Source organism: Plecotus auritus (genome assembly GCF_963455305.1).
Source record: "Plecotus auritus genome assembly, chromosome: 3".
Classification (NCBI taxonomy): Eukaryota; Metazoa; Chordata; class Mammalia; order Chiroptera; family Vespertilionidae; genus Plecotus; species Plecotus auritus.
Window position 1 is genome coordinate 102,185,827 of NC_137772.1, and position 27,676 is coordinate 102,213,502.

At 43.3% G+C, this 27,676-nt stretch overlaps 1 protein-coding gene and 1 pseudogene across 2 annotated transcripts in view; both read right to left on the reverse strand.

Annotated features, from left to right (window-relative positions):
• TNFRSF19 (TNF receptor superfamily member 19) overlaps positions 1-27,314 on the reverse strand; it is a 134,307-nt gene extending 106,993 nt beyond the window's left edge. Inside the window, exon 1 of the mRNA XM_080659929.1 lies at positions 27,264-27,314. The gene's annotated coding sequence lies outside the window, so the exon portion shown is untranslated. The remainder of the gene's footprint in view (positions 1-27,263) is intronic.
• LOC308244105 (phospholipid scramblase 3-like) lies at positions 15,711-25,141 on the reverse strand (annotated as a pseudogene). The gene is made up of 2 exons: positions 25,126-25,141; positions 15,711-16,476 (listed from the first exon to the last, which is right to left on the reverse strand). The product of its transcript is annotated as a phospholipid scramblase 3-like (transcript).
• Positions 27,315-27,676: the final 362 nt, after the last annotated feature.

A 27,676-nucleotide genomic window follows, 5' to 3' on the forward strand; every position in this document is an offset into this window, starting at 1 on the left:
GTGCACCTTGAAAGGAACTGTGGGCCAAGAGGCTGTGGTGGGCACAAGGGAGGGTCTCGGCCTATCCTCTGTGCCCCCACCTGGCCCTTCCCGCCGCAGTCCCCAGTCCCCTATCTGCTGGCATCCCCGCTCCCTCTGCCACTCCCACAGGCTAACGGCGCCAGTTCCGCTTGCACCCGCTGACGGCGTGGAAAAATTGGGGCCAGCACCAGCAGCGGGTGTGAGTGGGGCCAGCGCCTTCAGTGGGTGTGAGTGGCAGCTGCTGTCCTGATCACCCCACAGGAGCAGGGGGAGGTGAGGAAACCCTCAGGGCGATCGGGGCTGGCAGCTGCTGCTTGCACCTGCTGATGGCGCCAAGCGATCGGGACTGGCACTGGCGCTGAGTGCTGGCAGCAGGTGCAAACAGCGGCTCCAGCACCAGCTGCGGGTGCGAGTGGGGCCGGCGCCAGCAGCGGGTGTGAGTGGCAGCTCTGGCAACGGCAGCGAGTGCAAGTGGGGCCGTCGCCGGCAGCAGGTGCGAGAGGCAGCTGCTGGCTCCAATCGCCCCTCCGGAGCAGGGGGAGGTAGAGAGGCCCTAAGTGGCGATTGGGGCCAGCAGCCACTGCTCACACCCACTGACAGCACCGAGCAATCAGGACTGGTGCCAGGCGCCAGCAGCAGGTACAAGCGGGGCCAGCACCTTCAGCGGGTGTGAGTAGCAGCTGCTGCCCTGATCGTGCCCCAGGAGTAGGGGGAGGTAGAGAAGCCCTCAGGGGTGATTGGGGTTGGCAGCCACTGCTTGTACCCGCTGATGGCGCCAAGTGATCGGGACTAGTGCTGGGCTCTGGCAGCTGGTGCTAGCAGTGGCTCCAGAGCCGGCAGCAGGTGTGAGAGGTGGTTGCTAGCCCCAATTGACCCTCAGGAGCAGGGGGAGATAGAGGAGCCCTGAGGGGCGATCAGGGCTGGTAGCCGCTTCTTGCACCTGCTGACAGCGCCAAGTGATCAGGGCTGGCGCTGCGTGCCAGCAGCAGGTGGGAGCGCCAGGCAAGACCACGGCGCATGGGAGTAAAGAATCTTCAGTAACCACCAGAGGCTTGCCCCGATGACAGCAACCGGCGCCCGGCCTTAGTCTGATGTCCCACTCACCTGTTCCACCATCCCACTGGGCCTATGCCCACCATGTTCTGCGCTCTGCCACCTGCTGCCAACACCCACCATGTTCTGTGCATGCCCCTTGGTGGTTGGTGCACATCATAGCAACCGGTTGTTCGGTTGTTCCACAATTCAGGCTATTTGCATATTAGGGTTTTATATAGAGAGACTAGAGAAATTCGTGCATGGGGGGTGTCCCTCAGCCCAGCCTGCACCCTCTCCAATCTGGGACCCCACAAGGGATGTCCAACTGCCCATTTAGGCCTGATCCCAACGTCCGATTGCCCATTTAGACTCGGTGGGATCGGGCCTAAATGGGCAATCGGACATCCCTCTCACAATCTGGGAGAGTTGGCTCCCAACCGTTGCCTGCCTGCCTGCCTGATTGCCCCTAACTGCTTCTGCCTGCCAGCCTGATCACCCCCTAACCCAGCCGTGGGCAAACTATGGCCTGCAGGCCGGATCCGGCCCGTTCGACTGTTCTATCCGGCCTGCGGAGCCGAAAGAGCAGAGGGTTCTCTTGCTCTCCCCTCCGCTCCTTTACTTTGAATTTATATTAGTTCACACAAACACTCCATCCATGCTTTTGTTCAGGCCCTCCGGTCCAGTTTAAGAACCCATTGTGGCCCTTGAGTCAAAAAGCTTGCCCACCCCTGCCCTAACCACTCCCTGCCAGCCTGATTGATGCCTAACTGCTCCCCTGCCAGCCTGATTGCCCCTAACTGCTCTCCCGTGCAGACCTGGTCACCCCTAACTGTCCTCCCCTGCAGGCCTGATTGCCCCTAACTGCTCTCCCGTGCAGACCTGGTCACCCCTAACTGTCCTCCCCTGCAGGCCTGGTTGCTCCCAACTGCCCTCCCTTGCAGGCCTGGTCAGCCCTAACTGCCCTCTCCTGCAGGACTGGTCCCCCCAAACTGTCCTCCCCTGCAAGCCTGGTCACCCCCAACTGCCCTCCCCTGAAGGCCTGGTCCCTCCCAAATGCCCTCCCCTGCTGACCTGATCACCCACAGCTACCCTCCCCTGCTGGCCATCTTGTGATGGCCATCTTGTGTCCACATGGGGGCAGCCATCTTTGACCACATGGGGGTGGCCACATTGTGTGTTGGAGCAACAGTCAATTTGCATATTACCTCTTTATTATATAAGATGGCTAGGTTTATATTGTGGCACTCTGGGTGAATTTTTCCTGTTTTCCCAACATTTCTTTATAGTGTAAATATTTCATTAATAATGAAGGAAAAGCTAAGTGACATGGTCCTCCTTGAAAAGTTTATAAAAGAGGTAACAAGATAAAAACCATATAAACACCACCAAAGAAAGAAGAAAATTAAATAAAGTACTATGATTTTTGCATCACAAGGAGGTGTGGTTTTTTTTTAGATTATAGGGTAGAAAAAATTAATAAAACTATACCTTATGTGCTGACTTCTATTGTTCTCCCAATACATGTGCTAAATTGAATAGTTTGAATGGAAAATATAAAAGTAGCATTGCCTTGCCTAAATTTCCTGTATAGGTAGATTTTGTCTGCACAAATCATATTCTAAACTCCTTAGTTTTGCCCCATGCCTTTTATAATCTCACTGGATGGCCTGCCAGTCTCTCGACTGGTGACTCCTCTCATTGCCCATCCAGCTCAGCCCTACCACCATACTCATGCTTCTCCTGAATACCTGTAATCTTGCTCTCGTGAACAGGCCCTCCTCAATCTGGAGGGCCTTTCTCTTACTGAATCCCTACCAGAACCAGCTCAACTGTTACCCTGCTGTCCATAACCAAGCACAGAGAATAGAGTTGCTCCCTATGGCCCTATAGCCCTTCTACATTCACATACAGTATTTATCATGTTGCACAACAATTATGCTTATTTGTATCTCAGTTTACTCACCACATTATATGCTCTTTAAAATAGGGAATACACCTTATTACTCTTTGTATTCTCAGTGTCTAGCATATAAGTGCTAGACATAAAAGTGCTCAATGAACGTTTGGGAATTAAGTGAATGAAGAAGCACAAAACAAGGTAGACTATATTGTGGAAAACAAGTGAGATTTGGTTGCATATAACAGACTTAATTCATCTGTGGTGAATAGAATAAACATTCTAATATATACTTTTTAATATAATCTTAATACATCTTCAAGGCATTAAATAATACAGTAATATATTTGTAAAAATCCAAATTCACTTCTAAAAATGCAAGATTTCTTACATTGGGGGCTGGAGACTGAAATGTGCCACTGAAATATGTCACTTCTCTTTTCTGTAACTTCCCTTTCATCCTGTGTTTTATATCAAGAGGCTGGGACACTCTAAAGTCCTGGTTTACCCAACATGGGTAAAAATAACCTGAGTTTTATTGGGAACTGTCAGGGAAAAATGGCAACTAGAACATCTGGATTTTCAGTCCCATTTCTTAGCACTATCACATGGAAACTACACAGAGAATAAAATAGAACCTATTTCCTGGGGGGGGGGGGCTGGTGAGGATTAACTGAGATAATACATACAAAGTGCCTAGAACAGAATGAAAGCATAATCAGTGGTGGCAGTTGATGTTGTTATTGTGGCTGTTGTTCTTATGAACACCACTTATTAGCTGTGTGACCTGGACAAGTTACGGAGTTTATTGATAGAAACTGTTTCTTGCATGCCAGAAGTGCTAAGTAAATGTTAGCAATGATGACTGTCATTATTAATGATACTAGAGGGCTGGTACACAAATTCATGCACAGGTGGGGTCCCTAGGCCTGGCCAGAGATCAGGACCAATCGGGGCATCTTGCCCAGTCCTGATCAGGGCTGGGCCAATCAGGGCTGGGCCAATCGGGGCTGGGCCAATTGGGGCCTGCTGGCCAAGGGGAGGGACCAGCCAGGGGGATGGATGGTGGGAGGTTGGCTGTGGGAGTACACTGACCAATGGGGGTGGCTTCTGCATTGAGTGTCTTTCCCCTGGTGGTCAGTGCATGTCATAGCAACTGGTTGACTGGTCATTCCGGTCATTCGGTCGTAACAGTCACTTAGGCTTTTATATATATACTAGAGGCCCAGTGCATGAAATTCGTGCATGGGGGGGGGGGATCCCTTCAGCCCAGCCTGTACCCTCTCCAATCTGGACCCCTCGGGGGATGTCCAACTGCCGGTTTAGGCCCAATCCTGATCTAACCCCCCTGCCAGCCTGGTCTCCCCATGCAGCCTGCTGCTTGGTCATTTGGTCACCCCTCACTAACCCCCCTGCAGGCCTGGTCTCCCCACGCAGCCTGCTGCTCGGTCATTTAGTCACCCCTCACTAACCTCCCTGCCAGCCTGGTCGCCCTATGCAGCCTGTTTGGGTCGTCTGTTTGGTTGCGATTGTCACTTAGGCTTTTATATATATAGATAGAAGATTACCATGAGGATCAAAGGATCCAATGTATGTGACAGCTTTTTGAGGTTGTAACCTGTTAGACAAGTATGAGACATTTTTCAGAGGATTTTAGACTTTTAGACATACATGCCTGCAGAAAGCATCTGACGACTAAGAAATAATCCAAAGTTTAAACTAAGCATCTCTAAAGTCAAGTACTATGTTAAGGCCTCACAAAAATATAACTTTTCCCCTTACTACCACACTCTAAAGTTGACATTTATCCCCACACAGGAACAATGGGAGAGAAAACGGTGCGTCAAAGGACACGTGTCCTAGTAAGGGTGGAAACGAATCTAATTCATGTCTGCTGACTCCAAACAAAACAGGGCTCTTGCCCATTCTGCCAGGTTGACTTCCTGTTGTATCCTGTGTTGCAGCATCCAATGGCCCCTTCCATTTGGCACAGTAGAACTATATCAACAAAACTAATCAACAAAAACAAAACAATTTAACAAAATAATACATTTCATGATTTATCCATTTATTCAATACACCCTGATTAAAGAGTTATTAAGTGCCTGAAAGGAGGCAAAATCAGATTGGGAGGACACCTACAAAGGTGCACTTTTCTTTTTTTAAAGAATAGTTTATTGATTTTTAGAGAGAGAGAAAGGGAGAGAAGTATAGATGTGAGAGCACAACATAGATCGGCTACCTCCTACATGCCCCACTGGGGATCAAGCCTGCAGCCTGGGCATGTGCCCTGACCAGAATGGAACAAGCAACCCTTTGATACATGAGACGATGCCCAAGCAACTAAGCATACCTTAGTTGTAACTAACTTAGTGCAACTAAGGTGCACTTTAGAGGGCACTCCTAGCTTAGCAGGGGTGGTGAAGTCTAATGAGGTGTTATGAGTGTGACCTTGAATTTCTTAGAAAAAAATGAACCAGCTTAAGGAATGCTTTGGCATTCATTAAAAAAAAAAAAGGAAAATTTAACAAAATAACAAGTGCTTAAGTACCAGTATTTAAAATTAGAATAAGGCAATAAAAAGGTATTTATTAAAATTGGTTTTAATTTCTGGGAATTCAAGGTTTGGCTGAAATAGAAAAATGCTTCTATATACTTCAATATTCTATTTATTTGGGGATACTTATCAAACATGAAATACAAATTATTGATAGTATGCACAATGGGTTCACTGGAGTTGTCAATAGTTTGCCAAAATACATAGACTAGACAACATCTACTAAATATCTGGCAACCATTTTGGCAAAATGTGTGCAGAGAACTTGCCCTAGCTAAGCAATAAGAATACTAATAATTCTTGGTTTACTGAATTCTAGGAGTATGGGCTTTCTGCCTCACTATCTGCTATTCAACAATATCCATCAGGGTGGCAGTACCAGAAGAACCAGGCAAGCAAAAAAGAAGAGATTGGAGCCTAAAGCCCAGGGCTGGCAAACATTCTGATAAGCTGCACAGAAAGTGGCTGCTTATCAAATCAAACAGCTCATTTTGCTCATTTAAATGAATGTTAACTAACACGAATGTGTCCTAATTGGTCAGCCTCTAAAGAAGGTAAATCGAACAGATGCTGAAATGCATACTTTTTCTACTTCTTTGTCCAAATCATGGAAACCTGTGCTGGTGTGTCACCAGGCAAAGCAGCAGGGCCTCAGTGATGGCAGTTCACAGGAACCCCATTGAGGAGGAACAGTCCTAGGCCACATCTATTGGCTGGCAGACCACTGGATCCCAAACCACTGTGGTTATTTCAGCCTGCACTTCCCTCAACTGTTGCTCCCTCTTTGGCTCTGTGCCTTCCTATACACCTACTCTCATCCACCAGGCTTGCCTCTCAATTTATCAAAGTTCTCCTGGAACCTCCCCAAATGAGCACTTCTCCTTTGTTCTTCCATAGCACCCTGGACTTATGTATCTCACAGCATAATTATCTGGTTACTTCTTTCTCTTTGTAGCCCTTGTGTTGCCAGCAGCTGCATTATTTTCTGCAGTCACCACAACTTTTATTATTATTGTTGTTTGTTAATCCTCACCCGAGAATATTTTTTCCCCATTGATTTTTTTAGAGACAGTGGAAGGGAAGGATAGATACAGACAGAGAGAAACATTGATGTGAGAGAGACACATCGATTGGTTGCCTCCCGCACCTGCCCCAACCTGGGCCAGGGATCTAGCCTGCAATGGAGGTATGTGCCCTTGACTGGAATCAAACCCAACCACCATCCTTCAGTCTGCGGGCTGACCCTCTAACCAAATCCAGCTAGGGCAACACTTAATTTTTAAAATAAGTTTTCAATATTAAAATGAATAATGTTTTTGAAAAATTAGAAAATTTGGCCACCATGAGTCCCACGACTAAGCAACATGAGCTAGAACTGAGCATCAGGTATTCCTTACAAAGAGAAACATATACTTTGTAAGGCTCAGTTTCTACCATTTCCTATTGTTGCACTGGGCTCCCTTCATTTTTCACCAACCAAGACATTGGAATTTACCACCAACTATTAGGGTTTGAGGATTTAATGACAAGAAATGTGATTTTGCTCTAGAACTGTAATTGACCCCAAAAATGTGCCCTATACATGTTGAATGAATGAAAAAAGAAGTATTTACTTAGGGCTAATATTTTACCTCAGGGTCGTTGTAATGACTAAAACAATATATGTGAAAAATATGTGCACCTATAACTTGAGATTGAAATATAAGTTACTGTGATAAAATACAACTTAGGTCAGGACCCCATTTCTTGTAAATAGTGCAATAATAATCACAATGATCACTAAGGAGGGAGATCTGGTGTTTATCTTTCTAATTTTAACAAATCAGTAACCTTTCTGAGAAAGATTTTTTATTTTTGATCTTATAATTGACCCAAATATATGACTCAGAATAATTCCAATAACCTGGATAATTTTTCAGAATAAATTAATTTTCTTTATTTTTCCATTCTTTGAAAGCCATTGGATTTATTATCAAACATGTAGTGCATGCAACAGGTAATAGTTTTTTCTAGTAAAACTATATTAACATTATGCAATGCAATATATCCAACTCAGACATTTTTCCAATATGCAATAAGCTAAAATATATTTTTAAGTCAACATTAAAGTAAACCGGCAGGCTTACGATTTATAAAATCATCATTGAAATAAAGCCTGTGCTATACATACAGAATTTTACATTTTAATGTGGAGTATAATAGTAAATGGCTAAGAAATAATGTCAGTCCCATATACTAAGAGAATTAAAAAAGAATTAGAACAATAATCCCTATAGCCTCTACTTATTCTGTACCTTAGCCTGCAATTTCACTGTATTCTGAAAATTGTTCTTCCTACATCATGGAGTTGGCTGCCCTTTTTGTAGCCTAGGAAGCTCCAAAGGTGTGCTATAATAAAAATAGACATATTGTTATTTGCTAAGAAATGAGAATGATTTTCCTTATTTTCAAATCATAAAATATTTTTTTACTAAATTTCTACATGCTCTAAAATGTTCTTTTGCCAAATACAATATCTTCAATTCCCCCAAAGTTTAAAAACTTTTAGGGACTGCTCAGTGTCAGGCTCCAAAAATTTTTTCTTAACAAAACTTAAACTATGATAGAGTTTTGAAACTAATTCCTTTTATTTCTCTAAGTTGCAGACTCTATCATCCTTGCCTTAGTAAAATAACCATAATACAGTGTTCTTGAAATGTTCAATAAACAAGCATATTGTAACTAAGGTACTTTCCCCCAAATTCATAAATGTTTATCCTAAAATATAAATAGAACATTTGCAGCATTAAGGACTAAAGGCACCTCAAGCATCAGCCCAATCTATTCTAAGAGAATTGTGCACAAGCATTTCTGAAACACAGCTGTTTAAATTTTTATTTTAGAAGTGAGTCTGGATAGATTCCAAAACCACTCTCGGCAACATGTGTAGTGTTCTTCTCCAGTATAAGTAGCCCCCATTCTTTTAGAATTTCCTCATATTAGACCCAGCTAAGGCAACTCAAGAGTGGCCAAATAACATTTCATTTTCAGATATACAAGTTTTTTTGTCTTCTATAATTGCTGATAGGTGGTTGTTCTCTTTTTAAAACCCAGGTTTTAAAACTTTGGTTTAAAAGGTACATATTCTGTGATGTGTGGACAAGAAGATAACCCAATACTGTTTAAACATCTTACTTTAAATGTAAACATTTTAGACAGATAAAATACGAAAATACGGTGAATGGACTCACTGCCCAACCAGTAAATCATGAAGAGAAGTTGTGTTCATATTGCTTTATTGTTCTTTTTCTTCAGCTAGAAAGTTACTTTAAAAAGGCTATGATCTTTACTAATTAGCTGCCATGTGACAAACATATTTAACTGTTTAACTGCTCCTGGTGTACATATACTCAAGGTAGGTATTCTTACTCAACCTGAAGTCAACACAGAGATTGTTGGCCTTCTCCAGAATTTTAAATGTTTGATTTTACATATTGATTCATCAAATTGAAATGGATTTGCCTTTTTCCTGTATTAAAATGCCTGAGTCTTCCCATGTTGTGTTAATTTTTTAAATATATTTCATTGATTTTTTTACAGAGAGGAAGGGAGAGGGATAGAGAGTTAGAAATATAAATCAGCGGCCTCCGGCACACTTCCCACTAGGCACGTGCCCGCAACCAAGGTACATGCCCTTGACCGAAATCGAACCTGGGACCCTTGAGTCTGCAGGCCGCGCTCTATCCACTGAGCCAAACCGGTTAGGGCCCATGTTGTGTTAATTTTTGAATGGTAGGACTGATTAGTCGTAGGGGATTGGGTTATGGGTGAGTTCAGAGATTGAAATAGGTTAAAAAGGAGAATCAGCCCAGCCAGCGTGGCTCAGTGGTTGAGCGGTGACTTATGAATCAGGAGGTAACTGTTCGATTTCCAGTTGGTCTTCTAGGTCGAGGTCGAGGCATAATCCCGGGTTGCGGGCTCGATCCCCAGTGTGGGGCATGCAAGAGCCAGCCAATTGGTGATTCTCATCATTGATGTTTCTTTTTTTCTCTCTCTCTCCCTCTCCCTTCCTCTCTGAAATCAATAAAACAACAACAACAACAAAGGAGAATCAAGTGAATATTAATAGAATTCCTCACTTATGTATCAGAATACCTCACTAGATTCATATATTAGAACTAGTAAATTAAAGTAATACATTAAGCACAATATGTGACTACTACATCTCTCAATTTTTTCCCCACCCAGTTTTCTGGGTAGGAAAAGCACTTTACATTGCATTTTCAAGTGAATAAAAAGGCTTCATATGTCCTTTACTTCACATTCAAGATCCTGCCTGAACTCCGAGTCAAAAGACATTCCCATCAGGCCCTGGCCTGGTAGCTCAGTTAAAGTGTCCTCCCAATATGCCAAAGTTGCAGGTTTGATACCCAGTCAGGGCACATACAAGAATCAACCAATAAATGCATAAATTAGTGGAACAACAAATCAATGTATGTTTGTTTTCTCTCTCCCCCCTCCCTTCCTCTCTCTAAAATCAATACATTTTTTAAAAATTTAAAAATTGAGAACTTCAAAGAACTTAAAAAAATGACACTCTCAATCAAAGAAACAAATAACTGCCATGATGCCCCAGAAAATATTAACACAACATCCCAAAATTAGCACTAACTATGGGGGAAAAAAATCTAACGTGGCCTCAGTGATAAAGTAAATGTCATAGGACATTTTCATGGGCTAAAAAGTAATGAACTTACAGAGCTCATGATAACACATCATGCATTAATGTTAAGGCAATATTTTAAAAATGAAATGGCATCTCTATTTTGTATTATTTCAGAACAACTTGATAAATATTATGCAAAGAAAATTTCTTTTTAAGTACCCACATCTCTGTGAATAATAATGTTAAAAACTGTTTTCTACAGTAGGATTCAATTCTCACCTCCTCTAGTTACATATCTTTAAACCAGATAATAAACAGTGCTTGAAATAAAATAATTTTTAAATTACATTGAAAGTAGCATTGGCAAAAATGCCTAAGGTGAACCAGAACAACAGAAAACATATTGAGTAAATCCCAAACTAATGCAATATAATCCTCCCTTTTACATAAAGTATCTGATCATGGAAAAAAACAACATTAAAATAAATTTGTCTGTTTGCATAAGAAAACTGTTTCCTGCTTACATAAAAAAATCATCTTCTAGTAAAGAAAAATTGTCACTGGAGTCAAAACCACAACTTCATAAATATTTTGAGTTAAATTGTTTCAATTAAAGAAATACCGAACAATGCTTATGGTTTTGTTTGAAAATTGAGTCCTTTTACTAAATGCAAAAAAAAGGTGACATGGATTTCTTACAATGGTAAATGTAGGTTTGATGCATAGTTCTCTACCATCAAAACAGACCACTGAAGAGTAGTCGCTAAATTTCTATTCAATGAAATGGCATCAGAAGGCTATGAAAGCTGACCTCTCTCTCTTACTATTCTATGCTCTACCCATCATCACAGTACTAATAGGCTTACATTTGCGAAACTTTTTTTCCCCACACAATGAACATGTTTATGAACCACTTACAAATCGTGTAAATGTTCTCTTTCTTCCTCCTCAGCTATAACTGGGTAGTCTGGGCCTGCACACAGCTTCCTCCTGAGAAGTGCGCTCTGGGCGCGGGTTGGAGGTGTCTCGGGCAGGGGCCGAGCGAGCGCAGTCTGTTAAAGGCCAGAGTGAAGCCGCGCGATTTATGTACTTACACACGTCTGCCTTAGGAGCAGACTTATATTTACAAGATCCCTGGAGAGAAAGATTAAGTCCTGTCATTCCGTACGCCAATAGAAACCGGGATACGTTCACACTAGCCCCTCCAGCAACTGCGACCGAAGCTCCGGCGTCTGGGGAGCCTCCTTCCCCCGCAGTCCCAGGTTGTCACTCCTTCCCGGGGTCGCTCTCGCCCAGCTCAGTCCCCCTACCCCCCTACTTTGCACAAGAGCAACCCTAGCTGCCCCTTTCCTCCATCGGGCTGCTGCCCCCTCTTAGGGCCGCCTTCTCGCAAGGGTCCGCCAGGGCGAGGGCTATGGACTGCGGCTCAGCGCTGCCCAGCCCGGGGTAAGCGGGACACCTACCTTCCCTGTCACCTGAGACACTCCGCCCGCCGCGCTCCGCAGCGTGCCCTCAGGCCCCGGCTGGAGTGGAGCACAGGAGCGCGCTGGACCGGCCGGTTCAGGGTATGAGGTTCGGAGCTGGACTGGGGTCCACTCCCAGCACGCACGAGGATCGCATCCAGGGACTGCGCGTTCGGTGGTCTTGTAGCCCGGCAACGGCCGCCGCCTCCTGGGGTCCCGCCCACCTCTGGGCCCGCCCACCGCGCCTCCCGCACCCTTCACGTGGCACCGCCCCTAGGCTCTCCCTGGCGCCCCCTCGCAGTCTCCCTTCCAGCCTAGCTCGCCTGTGCCAGTGGCCCGCAGTCCTTGGCTGGGGGAGCTGGTGAGTGCGACCTGGGGCGGGGATGGAGCGGGGTAGGGACTGGGAGAGACACCAAGACCACCGAGAGCTTGACTGTGTTAGACGAACTGTCTTGGCGAAGGGAGGGAACCTTCCTTTCTACCCTGCACGTGTTTTCCCAGGACCTTTGTGCTTTCCCTTGCGGGTCACATTCTACGCAAGCCCGCTTCAGCATAAGGAGCAAAGGCCCCTGGAAAACGGTGTGGCACATTTGCTCTGGTCTATCAAGATCATGATGGCCTAGCTCACCAACAGCCGCCTCATTCATTCATTGATGGATTTTTCCAGCAGATGTTCACCCAACACCCTTTCAGGGTTTTTGTGCTAGTTAACTGTGTCCACGCCAAGACCAGCTCAGTCCAACTCTCAGGATGACTAAATAAACTCAGAGCCACTGGTGATGTAGGGAAGCACAGAGCCTGGCCTCCGTGCCTTCATTAGTGCTTTGTATAAGGTTTTGACACTTCTGAACTTCAATTTGATAACATATGAAGCAGAGAGGGTACCCACTTTGCAGATTTGTTGGAAGGAGTGAAAGAATTATGTATGTAATAAAAGTACTTTTGCAGCAGTAGAAAGCTATAGATATATAAGCAATTATTGTTTTATCTGTCCAGTGAGTGAATAAATAGACCAATACTTTCAAACCCAAGATACTGGGGATGACTTATGTGTTGGTTTTGTTTTTCCCACACTGCTGCAAGTCTTTTTGGATGGAACCAAATCCTATGTTTTATATACCCCAAGGCCCATACAGGCCTCTCAATAAATATTTGTTGAATGAATGAATGTTATTAGACTTAATTACTGATAACCACAACTCCTGATCCATACTGAGAACACTGTAGTGCTGTACCAGTTACTTGTGAAAAATATATTAAAATATTATCATCCCAAGTATTACACATCAAGATTGTCTACTTCAAATCTTAACATGGTCAGAATAGAAATCAAATAATGATATCAACGATAAGGGTTTAATCTCCAACATTTACAGGGAACTCATGCAGCTTAACAAAAAGAAGATAAACAAACCAATCAAAAAATGGGCAACTGATCTAAATAGACACTTTTCGAAAGAAGACAGAAGGAAGGCCAAGAGACATACGAAAACCTGCTCAAAGTCACTAATCATCAGAGAGATGCAAATCAAAACAACAATGCGGTACCATCTCACACCTGTCAGAAAGGCTATTATCAACAAATCAACAAACGACAAGTGTTGGCGAGGATGCGGAGAAAAAGGAACCCTCGTGCACTGCTGGTGGGAATGCAGACTAGTGCAGCCACTGTGGAGAACAGTATGGAGTTTCCTCAAGAAACTAAAAATAGAACTCCCATTTGACCCAGTAATCCCACTTCTAGGAATATATCCCAAGAAACTAGAAACATGAATCAGAAAGGATATATGCACCCCTATGTTCATAGCAGCACAATTCACCATAGCTAACATTTGGAAACAGCCTAAGTGCCCATCAGCAGATGAGTGGATTAAAAAACTGTGGTACATCTACACAATGAAATACTACTCTACGGTAAAAAAGAAGGAGTTCTTACCATTTGCAACAACATGGATGGAGATGGAGAGCATTATGCTAAGTGAAATAAACAAGGCAGAGAAAGATAAATATCACATGATCTCATCTCACTCATGTGTAGAATATAATGAACAACATAAACTGATGAACAAAAATAGATCCAGAGACAGAGAAATATCAATCAGAACATCAAACCTCAGGGAAGGTAGGGGACAGTGGAGGTAAGGGGGAGAGATCAACCAAAGGACTTATATGCGTGCATATAAGCCTAATCAATGGACACAGACAACAGGGGGGTGGGGGCATGAGTGGGAGGTGAGGGGTAATGGGGGAATAAGGACACATATGTAATACCTTAATCAATAAAGAAATTTAAAAAAATCAAATAATGACTTATTTGTAAATGATTTACAAATGATATACACTAGCTTATTTGAACCTTAAAGTAAGTACACATTTCCCTGCCTTAGTAGCTGTTACCTAGTACTACTAAAGATTCAGTGTCCTGCACTAACATGCTCCTTATTATATTGAAGTTATCTGTTTGTCTGGGTTCCTCTCTCCAACTAGACTTCAATCTCCTGAGGATAAATCTTTTCTTAATATCTCAGAGCCTAGCTAGCACGTAGGATACTCAGTAATTTGTTAGGCTGAATTACCACATCTTCCTTTATAAGGACTCCAGCATTCATCCCTTTCTCCTCTTTTTCTCTTGGTCTCACTATTTCCACCAAGGTACAGGCCCTCCCCACCTTTCACTTGAATGTCGCCCCTACAGGGTTTGAATATTGTTAGACCTTTCTCCTTGCTGTTTTGTCCAGTGGACTTATTTCAACCTCCCTGCCATTACTGTCACTATCCAGTAAAATTGTTAACATTCCTTATTTTAAAGAATGGCTTCTATAGTCCTTGAATTAGGATTCAGAGATTTCCAGGTTTGGACTCCACCCATATTTTCAGCCTTACCTTTCTTCTCTTCTTTAGACTTTATATTCTTTACTAGAGGTCTGATGCATGAAATTTGTTCAAGGGGCTTGGCCCTCGCAGCCCCAGCTTCGTCTGGAAGGTCGTTCAGCTGTCTGGTCTAATTAGCATATTATGCTTTTATTATTATAGATACTAGAGGCCCGGTGCATGAAATTCATGCACTTGCGGGGGGGGGGTGTCCCTCAGCCCCACCTGCACCCTCTCTCAGTCCGGGACCCCTCAGGGGATGTCTGCTTGCTGGCTTAGGCCCATTCCCCAGAACAGGCCTAAGCCAACAGTTGGAAATCCCTCTCACAGTCTGGAACCCCTCACTCCTTACTGCCTGCCTGCTCACTGCTCCTTACGACTACTGAGAAACTTAAACTCCTTCCTCTGTGGTCACACAACTGTCACATGCCAGGCAGTCACTCAGAAATATCTTTGCATTGGCCAACTTATGGAATTCTCCCTTCTCTCCATTCTCCTGAGTCAGACTCTGGACTTTGACTATGGCATTCTCTTGGTCATCGTTTTTGTTTTGTTTTTTCCAAAATGTTACAAAGTTTATATGAATATAACATACAAATATGCAGCCTCCTTTGTAGGAACAGGGAAGGCCGGGGTGGTTAAGTAAGGCACACGGAGCTGCAGCAAACACCAGCTGCAGTGAGGGCCAAGGGGGAGAGGAGGTTGGCACTGGGGCTGAGGCCCTAGAGCCGTTGCTGGGGAAGTAGGGATGTCCTCTGAGTGCCACGTTCTGAGGCTGAACTAAATGGTCAAGCTGAGGCAGAGGTGGGTGGCCATATCAGCCATCTTTGGTGCTGTTTACCCTTTCCCACCCCAGCTCTGTTGTAAAACCCCAGAGCCCTGGATTCCAAAGGCCCCATCCAGAGCAGAGGCCCTGGAAGGGGGTGAGAGGAAGTAAGTAGGGCCAGTTTGAAAGTCCATATGCCTGTGTGCTGAGGGATTGCCAGAGACAGTGGTGAGAGGTAGCAGGGGAAGGGCTCTCATACATGCCCTTCTGTGGGGGCCACAGGTGAAGGAGGCCAGCGGAATAGGGTAGGGATGGGGCACCATGGCCCCAGCCTCTTAGGCATTCCTCTGCAGTGCACATGGAGGAAAGGGGCTGCCTCTGAGGAGGGGCCAGGCCAGGCCAGGTGAGCATCTTGAGTTCTGGCTGAGGTGATGGTCCTCACCCTGAGATGCCGTCTAACTGGTGATGGCAGAGGGCCCAGTGGCTCCCAGCAGTACAACCTTCACTCTCACATCCAGATCCAGTGGGAACTGCAAGCCAAAGTCATCTGCAACCGGGAAGGCTTCTTGGAGCAGCCTCCCCCCACCCCGCCCCACCACTGCTTGCTGATGTGGCCCACACTGTGGGACTCATCCGGAGTCTTCACCTCAAAGTTGGTGTCTGTGCCACAACCACAGGTCCAGCAGGGCCCCACCACTCACAGGATCCTATGGTGATCGGCATCTTGAATGGAGAACTTGGGGAGGAAGGGATTCCAGGTCTGCAGCACATGGCTAATGGTGATGCTTGGTGGTGACTGTACTTCCATCTCTCAGTCCCCAGAGTCCACCAGACAGACGCGAAGGGGCCGGCCGTACCACAGCACAGCAGTTGCCTGACCCAGGGCTGTCCAGCCCAAGCGCAGTTCATACTGGTTACTTGTCTCCCAGCCTAGGAGTGTTTCCACTAGCGCAGCTCTCTGGTGAATCAGGATCTGATCAATCAACACCAAGAATTCGAGGTCAGAAGGCACCCTGGGCAGTGGCAAGAGGGAGACAGCAGGCCCCAAGGCACTGGGGCAGGGTCAGGGGAAGAGAGTGAAGCCGGGCGCAGGGGTAGGCACATGGGCAGGCACTGGCACTGATCAGGGCCCAGGATGCTGCACCTGTTCCAGGTACCCAGCCTTCACAGAGTAGGGAAGAGGGGGTGAAAGGGTGTAGCCTGTGTGGGGCACGTATCCTGCTATAGGAAAGGGATGAGGGTTCACAAGTTGTCGCTATACCAAAGCTTAGTTCTAGAAGTGGAGGCAAGCTCGGGGACAGCATGACAGACACAGAGACAGACACAAAGTCGAACAGGCAAACGCGGAGAGGTGGCTGCGCCAGGCACCCACCCAGGGTCTCTCAAGTGGCACCTCTGACTCGGGGAAAAACCGAAAGTGTCAGCAGGTGGGGCAGAGTACCTGGGACCCTGGATTCCCTCTGGAGTTTGCAGAACCACCCCCTCCCTTTGTTCTCACATTCTCCGAAGAGGCAGCTGTTGGCAGATGGCAGGACGGATGGATCCGTGATCAGACCAACGGCCCGACCTCCAGGGAGGTTTCCTGACCCCTCTGCATCTCCTGCTCACCTGAAGCCCCTAAAATAGTCGGGGTGCCCAGCTCTCAGATGCTCCCGAGAGCTTGTGGAGGCAGGCCCTTGGTCATCGGTTTTTGGTTTTTTTACTACATTTCTTCTGTGTACAGTGATCACACTTCATCTGGAGCAGGGCAGGCTAGAGTGACCTGAAGGAAGTACGGGGAGAGCAGTCACTGCTGGTCACCCCTGGCACTGCTGGCTATATCCTTTCTTCTTTGTGGAGTGTCTAGGGAGGGGAAGCAGCCTCAGTGCCCGAGGCCGAGATCCAGGAGGCTGGCAGTGCTGTCGGGATCGGGCCGGTAGCACTGGTCCATTGGTGCCTGGCCTGTCCTCTTGAGATTGAACCTGCAGGACTACTAAGGGAGTCAGTCCTCAGTTTTGTCCCACATCTGCCACCGGATTGATTGGCATCTGAGGGCCGGGGAGAGAGACCAAGAGGTCTGCCTTCCAGCCACTTGCCAGTCGCCACTTGCCAGTCACCACTGCCACCGATTGATCAGCTCCTGCTTCCTCAGCTCCCTAGCCTGGTGTTCAGTCGTCCCTCCATTCATGATGGCACCTGGGTTTTTACATGTATTAGGATTCTGGCCAAACTGGTCTGAGTGCCTTGACTCAAAGTACCCTAAATTTGCCCTTCTCTTTGCTCTCTAAGCTTCCTCTTCATATCCACCTATTTCCCTCACCTCTCTGATGCCTTACTTATCTGACTCTCACGACCAACTTAAAAGTCACAACTCTCACCAGTCTTCAAGGTTTGTGGCCTTCTTATTAGAATGATAGTACTTGCCACATTCTCTCATATATGACTGAGATTTCTTCCTCAAGGAATTAATAGGAGTTCTACTTTCAGAGAAGGGCTATATTTTGTTCAAACTTGTATCTCTGATAGTATCAAATATTCCCATAAATATTCAACAAATGTTATTCTGCCAGCTCAGGAACTACCTCTTTGACTTTAGCCAAATGTCCTTTCTTCTATGGCCACCTTTTGTCCTTAGAGCCAGTGACACATGATGTAGTTCTTGCATTATTTCCTGGGTATGTGATTGATCTTCCCAGTAAGCTTGTTAGCTCACTGTGGAGAGAGACCCTATTGCAAACACACACAGGCTTTGGCATTAGATAATCTAGCCTTAGATCTTAATTTGCCATTCACTAGTTGCAAGCCCTTGGAAAAGTTACTTAACCTCCCTAAATTTCCATTTCTTCAACTGTAAAATGAGTGGTTTCATTGGTGGTTATTACATAAGATAAGGTATTGAGATCACTTAACCTAATGCCTGTCACATAGGAAGTGCTCACTCAATGCCAGTCAATATTAGCAGCAGCATACCTTTTGTAGGGCAGACAGTGCCTACCATCAGTAAATAAATGATAATAAAAATGATATTTGACAGTGGGGACAAAGATCATTGAACCTCTGTGCTCTAGCTATTAAATAAATCTTATTCTCTAAAGAAAAGCATGTTAAGTTAATATATACTCCCCACTTTACCTCACTTTGAAAGTATATATGATCTGAAGACAGTATCTGAAGGAGAATCCAGGCCCACAATTAAGCACCAGCAGTGGTACAAAAAGAACTGTATGATCCCTGGGCTCATTCAGAATGAAACTGATGGTTATAATTGGGGCTGCAAGCATTTTTCTCCCTTTAAAACACTGACTATTATTAATGGGTTGACATTTTTACTGTAAAAGCCAAATTGTTACATGGATCTTGGTAGAGGTGCTGTTGTTTTAGGGTTGGTATTTCTGAAGTTAGTTTTAGCAATATCTAAGCTAAGGCATTATGTTTATCCTATATAATAAAAGCCTAATATGCTAAGTGTCTGGTTGTCCAGTCATCCGTTCAACCAATCAAAGCATAATATGCTAATGATATGCTAAGGTCTCTCAACCGCTCACTATGATATGCACTGACCACCAGGGGGCAGATGCTCCAACTAGTAGGTTAGCTTGCTGCTAGGGTCCAGCTGATCCGGACTATTGAGACGGGCTGGATATGCCCTCGAGCCCTCCTGCGGCCCCTCTCCAGCTGGCCAACCTCCTGTGTCCCTCCCTGGCCCCGATCATACACTGATGGTGTCCCTCGGCCTGGCCTGAGCCCTCTCGAAATCCGGGACCCCTCAGGGGATGTTGGAGAGCCGGTTTCAACCAATCCCGCAGGCCAGGCCAAGGGACCCCACTGTTGCACGAATTCATGTACCGGGCCTCTAGTTTAGAATATTTTCCCCACAAAAGTTGAACTAATGAAGTAGAAAACTTCTTCTTTTTTAAAAAATTATATTTTATTGATTTTTTACAGAGAGGAAGGGAGAGGGATAGAGAGTTAGAAACATCCATGAGGGAGAAACATCAATCAGCTACCTCCTGCACACCTTCTACTGGGGATGTGCCCGCAACCAAGGTACATGCCTTTGAACAAAATCGAACCTGGGACCCTTGAGTCCACAGGCTGATGCTCTATCCACTGAGCCAAACCAGTTAGGGCTAGAAAACTTCTTGAAAAATACTTTCAGTGATAAGCTAGCTCACTGGAAGAAAAGTTAATGGAAAACTATTTGACTTCCTAGTAATTCCTAGTGTAAACTATTATTCCTGGGGAAAATGGAGGAGAATGAAAGCTACATAAAAATTCTGATTTTTGGCCCTAACTGGTTTGGCTCAGTGGATAGAGCGTTGGCCTGCGGACTCAAGGGTCCCAGGTTCGATTCCAGTCAAGGGCATGTACCTTGGTTGCGGGCACATACCCAGTAGGGAGTGTGCAGGAGGCAGCTGATAGATGTTTCTCTCTCATCGATGTTTCTAACTCCCTTTCCTCTTCCTTCCTCTTTATAAAAAGTCAATAAAATATATTTTTTAAAAATTCTGAATTTTGTCTCTTAGGTCACAGTGACTGTACCTAGTAGGTACTCGACAATTTGTTGAATGAATTAATGAATGGGGTAGGAATCTCAAAATATAATAAAATTTGCCAAATATAGTTAAAGGCCCTGGTAATCAGGACACCTACCTTCCCTGTCACCTGAGAGGCTCCACCCGCCACGCTCCACAGTGTGTCCTGCAGGCCCTGGCTGGAGTGGAGGCACAGTGGTGCACTGGAGCAGTTAGTTAGAACTTTGTCCCAATATGCCAAAATTTTGGTTCGATCGCTGGTCAGGGCACATATAAGAATCAACCAATGAATGCATAAATAAGTGGAACAACAAATTGATATTTCTCTCTGCCCCCCACTCTCTTTCTCTAAACTCAATCAATAAATTTTTCAAAATCAAATATAGTTAAGAAAATAAGGAAAAAAATGAACCAGGACCCAGGATTTAAATAATTCCCAATACCCCTTGCTACCAATTATAGACTATCAGTGCAGGGTTGGGGCCAAATGTTGAGTGACTTGCTCAAGATCATACACCAAGTTAATAATAAAGCTAAAATAAAAATCCAGGCTCCCTGAATCCTAATATAATCTTCACTATACTGCTAGTGCATAAAACAATACACATGAAAAGGCCAGGGAGGTTATTTATTTAGTTTTTCTAATGTTAAACTCATGACATTTATAGAACAAAGTTGTTGTAAGTTGTAGCAATTGCACTGATCTCTGTGAGTTTATGACACCTCTGTTGGCCAGACACTTTTCATATGTTTAATGAGAGAAAAAATGGGCCACTGACTGTCCTCCTCTCCTTCAGATAAATATGGTTAACTCCTCTGCATATGGCTGAATTAAAGACCAGGCTCACTGGGCAGCAGCCCGTGAGGCTAGGTCATGAGGCTACCAAAGTATTAGAGACATTTAACAAGATGGAGAAAACTGTACTTATCATAACTCATCTCAGAGAGAGGGTAGTTTATGTTGGAAGTAATGTTTGATAATTTGCTCAACACCCCCACCTCACCCTTCTCACCAAAGAGCAACGTTAAATCACAGTGAATGGTGGTAAAGTACTTCTCAATCTAAGGATGTGAAACTTGGTAACTTCTGAGTGGTGATTTCAGCAAGTGGGTGGATTTGGAGGCAAAGCTGAATGACTTTGACAGTAGAAGATAAATTAAGCATAGCCACAAGGGAGTCTCTTTTTGCTCTCCTTTCATTGCCCATTCTTCTAAATTGGGCTGACAAATTTTTAAAGAATTACTCTTTAAAGGAGCATCAAATTATTAATTTTTCCAGGGTGCCTTGGACTGGCCCGGCAATCAAAGGGGCGTCTGACCAAACCAAATGTGGATGCTTGAGTTTGGTCCAGTTCTGAAGCAGAGAAGAAATAGATTATATCTTCAGGTTATTTAGAGCTGAAAATCCTAGGCCAACTGATGGAAAACTCTATCAAAAGCTTCTAATAGCTATCATAAAATATATCAAAAGAAAGAAAAAAAAAAACAGAACCCATTTTTAGCCAAAATTTTGGCTACAATGTTTGCTAACAGTTAAATTCAGCTCTTTTTAATTCTTATAACAGAAAGAATTAACTGCTTAGCCCTAGAACAAAAGAACCCAGATATACTCTAGTGCTACCATTTAATTAGCCCTGTGATCTTGCACATATTATTTGACTCCTCTGAGATTCACTTTCCTCATTTGTCTAATGGGCATGACAAACCTAATTGTACATTTAAATGAGACAGTGTTTTAAAAAATACTGTTAGAGTTCCTGGCACACAAGTAATCAATAAATATTACTGAATTAATTAATAACCGATTAATTAATTAATATTAATGAACATTACTAAGTAATCATCTATAAAGCTTTATATGAAACCTTTATGACAGTGATAAAACATGACTGACAGACATCTATTTGGCCTCAAGAGCAGTGTATATGTGTACAATTTACAGTCAATACATAAGTTTATTCACAAGAAATATATTCATTTTTCCCAAGAAAAAAACAACACAGAAAGTTAATGAAAACATATTCAAGGATTCTTAGTGTAATCACAAATCCATATATAACATCATGTCTGAACCACAAAAGTAATATGGAACACATATCATGTACAAACCCATGTTGAATTTGCAAACCGAAATCTCACAAATCCCACTGGAAATCTCTCTTGAGGAGTAACAACCTTTAATTCACAATTTAACTTTTCGTGGACCCTACTGACATCTTCAATTCCTTGGAAACATGAAAAGATGTGCTTATATAATGCCAAACTTGTATACACATATACACACAAATATATATAATTTCATATTGTATTGATATATTAAATTTTGGGGGAAATTATTTTAAATGTTATAGTAAATTATGTGTAGCAATAATTGTGTTTAGACTGCTTAGAAATATAGAAGCAAAAGGAGCAGTTGGGAAATAACCAGACTAAACCAGTTGATTGACATATCTATTATAGAGCACTGACCTGCGGACTAAAGGGTCCCAGGTTTGATTCTGGTCAAGAGCACTTGTTGGGAACAACCAAGATAGCAGCAGAAGTAAACACCTGTACTTGCTGCCTCTCACAACCACATCAAAACTACAACTATAAGACATAACAAATATCATCCAGAACCATGGGAAAGCTGGCTGAGTGAAAGTTCAACAACTAGAAGGAAAGAAAAAAGTTCATTGAGACTGATAGGACGTGCAGAGGTGCGGAGGTGTGGAAGCGCGTGCGATACGGGCTGGCAACTGGGTGTGCTGTTGTTTTTTTTCAATCGGGAGGGAGATATGAGCATCTGAGTGCTCTGAACTCCAGTTCCAGGCAAAGCTCTGGGGACCCAGATTCATACAGGGAGAAACTGCACTGTCTGGCATCGGGCCGGAACGCAAGGGCGGCTTTCTCTCAGAGGTGCTCACAGCGATCATTGTTCCTGCACTGGGACACGTGACACAAAGACCCAGGGAACTCTCCAGTGCAGTGCTGACTGGCAGCCATTGCTGTTTGCTCTGCCCTAGTGATTCCCAGAGACCCCGCCCCACCCAATTTACAACCCCACCCAAGCTGTGCACAGTGGCTTTTGCATATGAATGGCCTGTCCTTTTGTAGCCTAAAACCTAACAAACTGCAGCTGGGTCAGAGAGCTCCAAAACTTCCAAAAGAAGACCCAAGGCCTGGCAGCAGCAGCCTGCATTGCTTCACAGCTGGGCCTCATCTGGGCTCTTCCAAACCCCAAACAAAGAGGAGGAATCTGAAGATCTCTCTGTAGCTCCTGCTGGGTGGCCTCAGGCAATGGCTGACTTTGCACCTCCTTGGAGATCCAAGAGCCAGTGTACCCAGTGGTCAGTGTGAGACCACACCAGATTACAACTCTTCACATCCATAGGCGACACACTCAAAGGGCAGAGTCAGTGAGCACCAAAGCCCCACTGAAGCAAGTCCTGCCCAATAAGGGTGTCTCCAGCACAGCAGTTCTTCCATTGTAGACAGAGCTGGTCCGCACAGCCAATTGGCCTGGAGGTCAATTCCTCCCAGTGATACCAACAGCAATCAAGGCTTAACTACAACAAGACTGTGCATACAGCCCACAAAGGAGTGCACCAAGAGTGTCCACCTCAGGTGATTGGGGAGGCTGAGCAGCCACTGGGCCCTATAGGACACCTAGTACACAAAACCACTGTTTCAACACAGGGAAGCAGCCAAAATGCAGAGACAAAGAAACATGTCACAAATGAAAGAAATGGAGGAAAGCAAACTACTGTATATAGAGTTCAAAACCTCAGCTATAAGGTTACTCAAGAATCATCTAGAAACCTCCAAGAAATTTAGTGAGACCCTCAAGGATATGAAAAAGGACTAATCATAAATTAAGCATACACTGACTGAAATTAAGAATAATATACAGAGATCCAACAGCAGAGGATCCCAAGAATCAAGTCAAATATTTGAAATATGAAGAAGCAAAAAACACCCAACCAGAAAAGCAAAAAGCAAAAAGAATCCAAAAATATGAAGATAGTGTAAAGAGCCTCTGGAATAACTTCAAGCATACCGACATCCGAGTTATGGAGGTGCCAGAAGAAGAGAGAGAACAAGATACTGAAAACCTATTTGAAGAAATAATGACCAAAAACTTCCCCCACCTGGTGAAAGAAATAGACTTACAAGTCCAGGAAGTGCACAGAACCCCAAACAAGAGGAATCCAAAGAGGACCACACCAAGACACATCATAATTAAAATGCCAAGGGCAAAAGACAAAGAGAGAATCTTAAAAGCAGCAAAAGAAAAACAGTTAGTTACCTACAAGGGAGTACCCATACGACTGTCAGCTGATTTCTCAACAGAAACTATGCAGGCCAGAAGGGAGTGGCAAGAAATATTCAAAGTGATGAATAGCAAGAACCTACAACCAAGATTATTCTCCCCAGCAAAGCTATCATTTAGAATTGAAGGTCAGATAAAGAGCTTCACAGATAAGAAAAAGCTAAAGGAGTTCATCACACCAAACCAGTATTATATGAAATGCTGAAGGTATTATTTAAGAAGAGGAAGAAGAAGAAAAAGGTAAAGATAAAAATTATGAACAACAAAGTGACAACAAATACATATCTATCAACAAGTGACTCTAAAAATCAAGTGAATAAAAAATCTGATGAACAGAATAAACTGGTGAATATAATAGAATCAGGAGCATAGAAAGGGAGTGGACTGACAATTCTCAGGGGTAAGGGGGTGTGGGGGTGTAGGAGAGATTAGACAAAAATCATACACCTATGGACGAGGACAGTGGTGGGGGGTAAGGGCATGGGGTGGGGTGGGAACCGGGTTGAGGTGAACTATGGGGGGGAGGACAAAAGAGGAACAACTGTAATAATCTGAACAATAAAGATTTATTAAAAAAAAAAAAAAGCACTTGTTGGGGTTTCAGGCTTGATCCCCAGTAGGGGGCCTGCAGGAGGCAGCTGATCAAGGGTTCTCTCTCATCATTGATGTTCCTATCTCTCTCTCACTTTCCCTTTCTCTCTGAAATCAATAAAAGTATATTTTTAAAAATTGCACCCTGCTTATTTTATGAGGATGATCTGATCAATGCCATCATTTCACCCATGAGAAAACCGAGTAGTAAAGTGATTCTTTTAAGGTTACATAGCTAATCAGTGACACAATCATGACTAGAAATAAAAGTCTTTTGAAGAGTTGGACTTTCTGCAGTAACAAAGCTGTCATTGAAGCAAAAGATAGGAAAGTGCTTTGAAAAATGTAACATAAGGGTTTCCTTCAGTAGAAATACTATGGAGTGTATCTACTTAAACTATAATCAAGAGCATCATGTGGCAATTAAGAAATGCCTTTGAGATTGTACCTTACATTCAGCAATAGCCATCTTTCCTTTAAAATCAAATAGAATCTGTTTCATTTCTCAACGAAGATACAAGAAATAACAATTAACTGAATTAATTCAGAGACTTGACTGACCCAAGTTTGTTTTCTACAAAGTCTAAATTAATCAGATAATTGCTAATTCTGCCTTTTGTTTTGTGCTGTGTACAGTCTGCATTTGTTGACATGAACCTAGTAACAAGAATAGTCATTTAAAAGTTTTTAAAATCCCAAATCTGAATTAAATGATCAAGTTCCTAAGCACACTCTTTCTTTAGGAATCTTCTCCAGTCATTCATTACTTTAAAAGTTTAATTTTCTTTATCTGAATGTGAGCATTAATACTGTTTTTGTGATACAAAGAGAACTTTTTAAGCAAATAACTGAAAAAAAATCAACCTAAAATGATAATCTAGGATATTGTTAACATATTTTGTTACACTGTCAGTAAAACAAAAACTTAAATACCTCTCTTGGCATAACTATATAAACAGCAGTTTAGTCTTTTAGATTTAATTGCTACTGACATATTGAAAAAATATAGTCAGTTTAGTATGGTTTAAAATAATCTCCACTTAACAGCTATCAATGTTTTAAAATTAGGCAAACAGTGCTAATCAGCCTCCTAATATCAGAAGGAAAGTTTAGAAAGTAATTCAATTAATTGGTTCTGAAAATTAATTACATATGTAATGAGCCTCATTAGACCTTTCCTGCCCTGTCCGGGTAGCTAAACTGATTAGAGCATCCCAATATGCCAAGGTTGCAAGTTCAATCCCTGGCCAAGGCACATATAAGAAACAACCAATGAATGCATAAATAAATGGAACAAAAATCGATGTCTCTTTCTCTCCATCTTCCTTTCTCTCTTCCTCCCTTCTTCTCTTTCTCAAAATCCATAAATAAATTAAAAATAAAGAATATACTTCCTGTTTCATCAGAATTTCAGATTAAAGGATGACTGGTCTTTTCACTTATAATTTCTTTGTGGTTCACAGAGCATAAAATAGACTGTTGGTTGTGATGATCATTAAATATTTTACCCTAGTAAATTTAGGACTAGAACATTAAAATAAACTGACCTGAACATCGAAATCTTATGTTTTTACTGTATTAATTTCTTGCATCCCAATGTAAAGATTTTACTTGGTGTGTATGTGCATGAGTGTGTGTGTGTGTAAGGGGTGGGGGGGCGTGGGGAGGGGGGAGGGCGGTGGGTTACTGAATTGACAAAAAAACAAATTCAAAACAGTTAACTTTCAAATTTAGCACACCAATATATTTTGGTTTTGCCATGTTGAATATAAACTAAGTAAAAACTTAATGTAACATAATAACTGTGGATTACTCAGATAGTTTTCATAAACAGTTGGCCAATTGTAACTTACAATAGCTGTCACTATACACTTAACATAAATGTTAATTTAAGAATATTAAACTTGTAAATGTTCTGGTAGATACGGCATGTGTTGTTTTCAAAGGTTACAGAATAGCACTAGAGGATTTTTAAACCAAACTTAGCCCCAATTTACCTTCACTGTTTTAAAATTCTTTAGATTTACACATAAAAAGCTGTAATTGTGTTTGAATGCCTTTTCAATGATTCCCTTGAGGATTCAAACTGCATAGAGAAATATATTTGATAGGTTTACATCTTGGAGGTGAGAGAATAAATAAACTACAGAAACAATATTGCCAGAGATGTGCTGTCCTCTTTAATATAAGAAAACATTGGCATCAAGTAAGGTCCCACTGCCTGTTTACTAAGAAAAGTAACCTGTAAATACCTAGAGCAAGTATAGCTCACAGACCTCCGGCTCTGGAGCATGGGCTGTGTGCTAAAGTTAGCACTCTTCTTTTTTTGTCTGGTTTGAACAACTCATTCCCAAGTAAAATTTGCATGGAAGATTGCAAACCCTTTTGTACAAACTACTAACATGGCATCCAGTATCATATTTACTTTGACACAGATATAGAGCATAATGTAGTAGTCAAACATAGAAATGCTTGTTTTTAATTGAGTAAAACCATCTTTTTCTTAGAACACATAGAAAAGGTGAAGTGAAAGCCACAACAAAATATAAAATGCTGTACCTGCAACGTGCTGAACTCTTTCCAGTACTCACCCTTCCGGCAACTTAACTTCTCCTTGGCAGCACTGCTGTGCCAAATGCTTCTACCTTCCCAAAACTGTGTGTCAGCACAAGCCCAGACGAAACTTCAAATCCAGGAAAATAAAATTAACCATGCAGATCAAAGGCAGGGAGCAGGGAGATGAAATGCCCGTAATCTGATCTGTGATCAGTTGCAGAACATCAAAGGCAGAGCTAAATTTATATATAAGCAGGGATATCAAGAAAGTTCACTTTCAGCAGGTAGTCACCCTCCCGCCTCTTAGTCCACAAACTCTTTTGTTTAACATGGATCACGTCGTTTCCCCCCCCCCGCCCCCCCGCCCACCCGCGCTTTTTTTTTTCCAAGAAGGCAATACCGCGGCTCTCCCAAGCTTGGGCTGAGTGGCTGGATCCTTACCATAGCC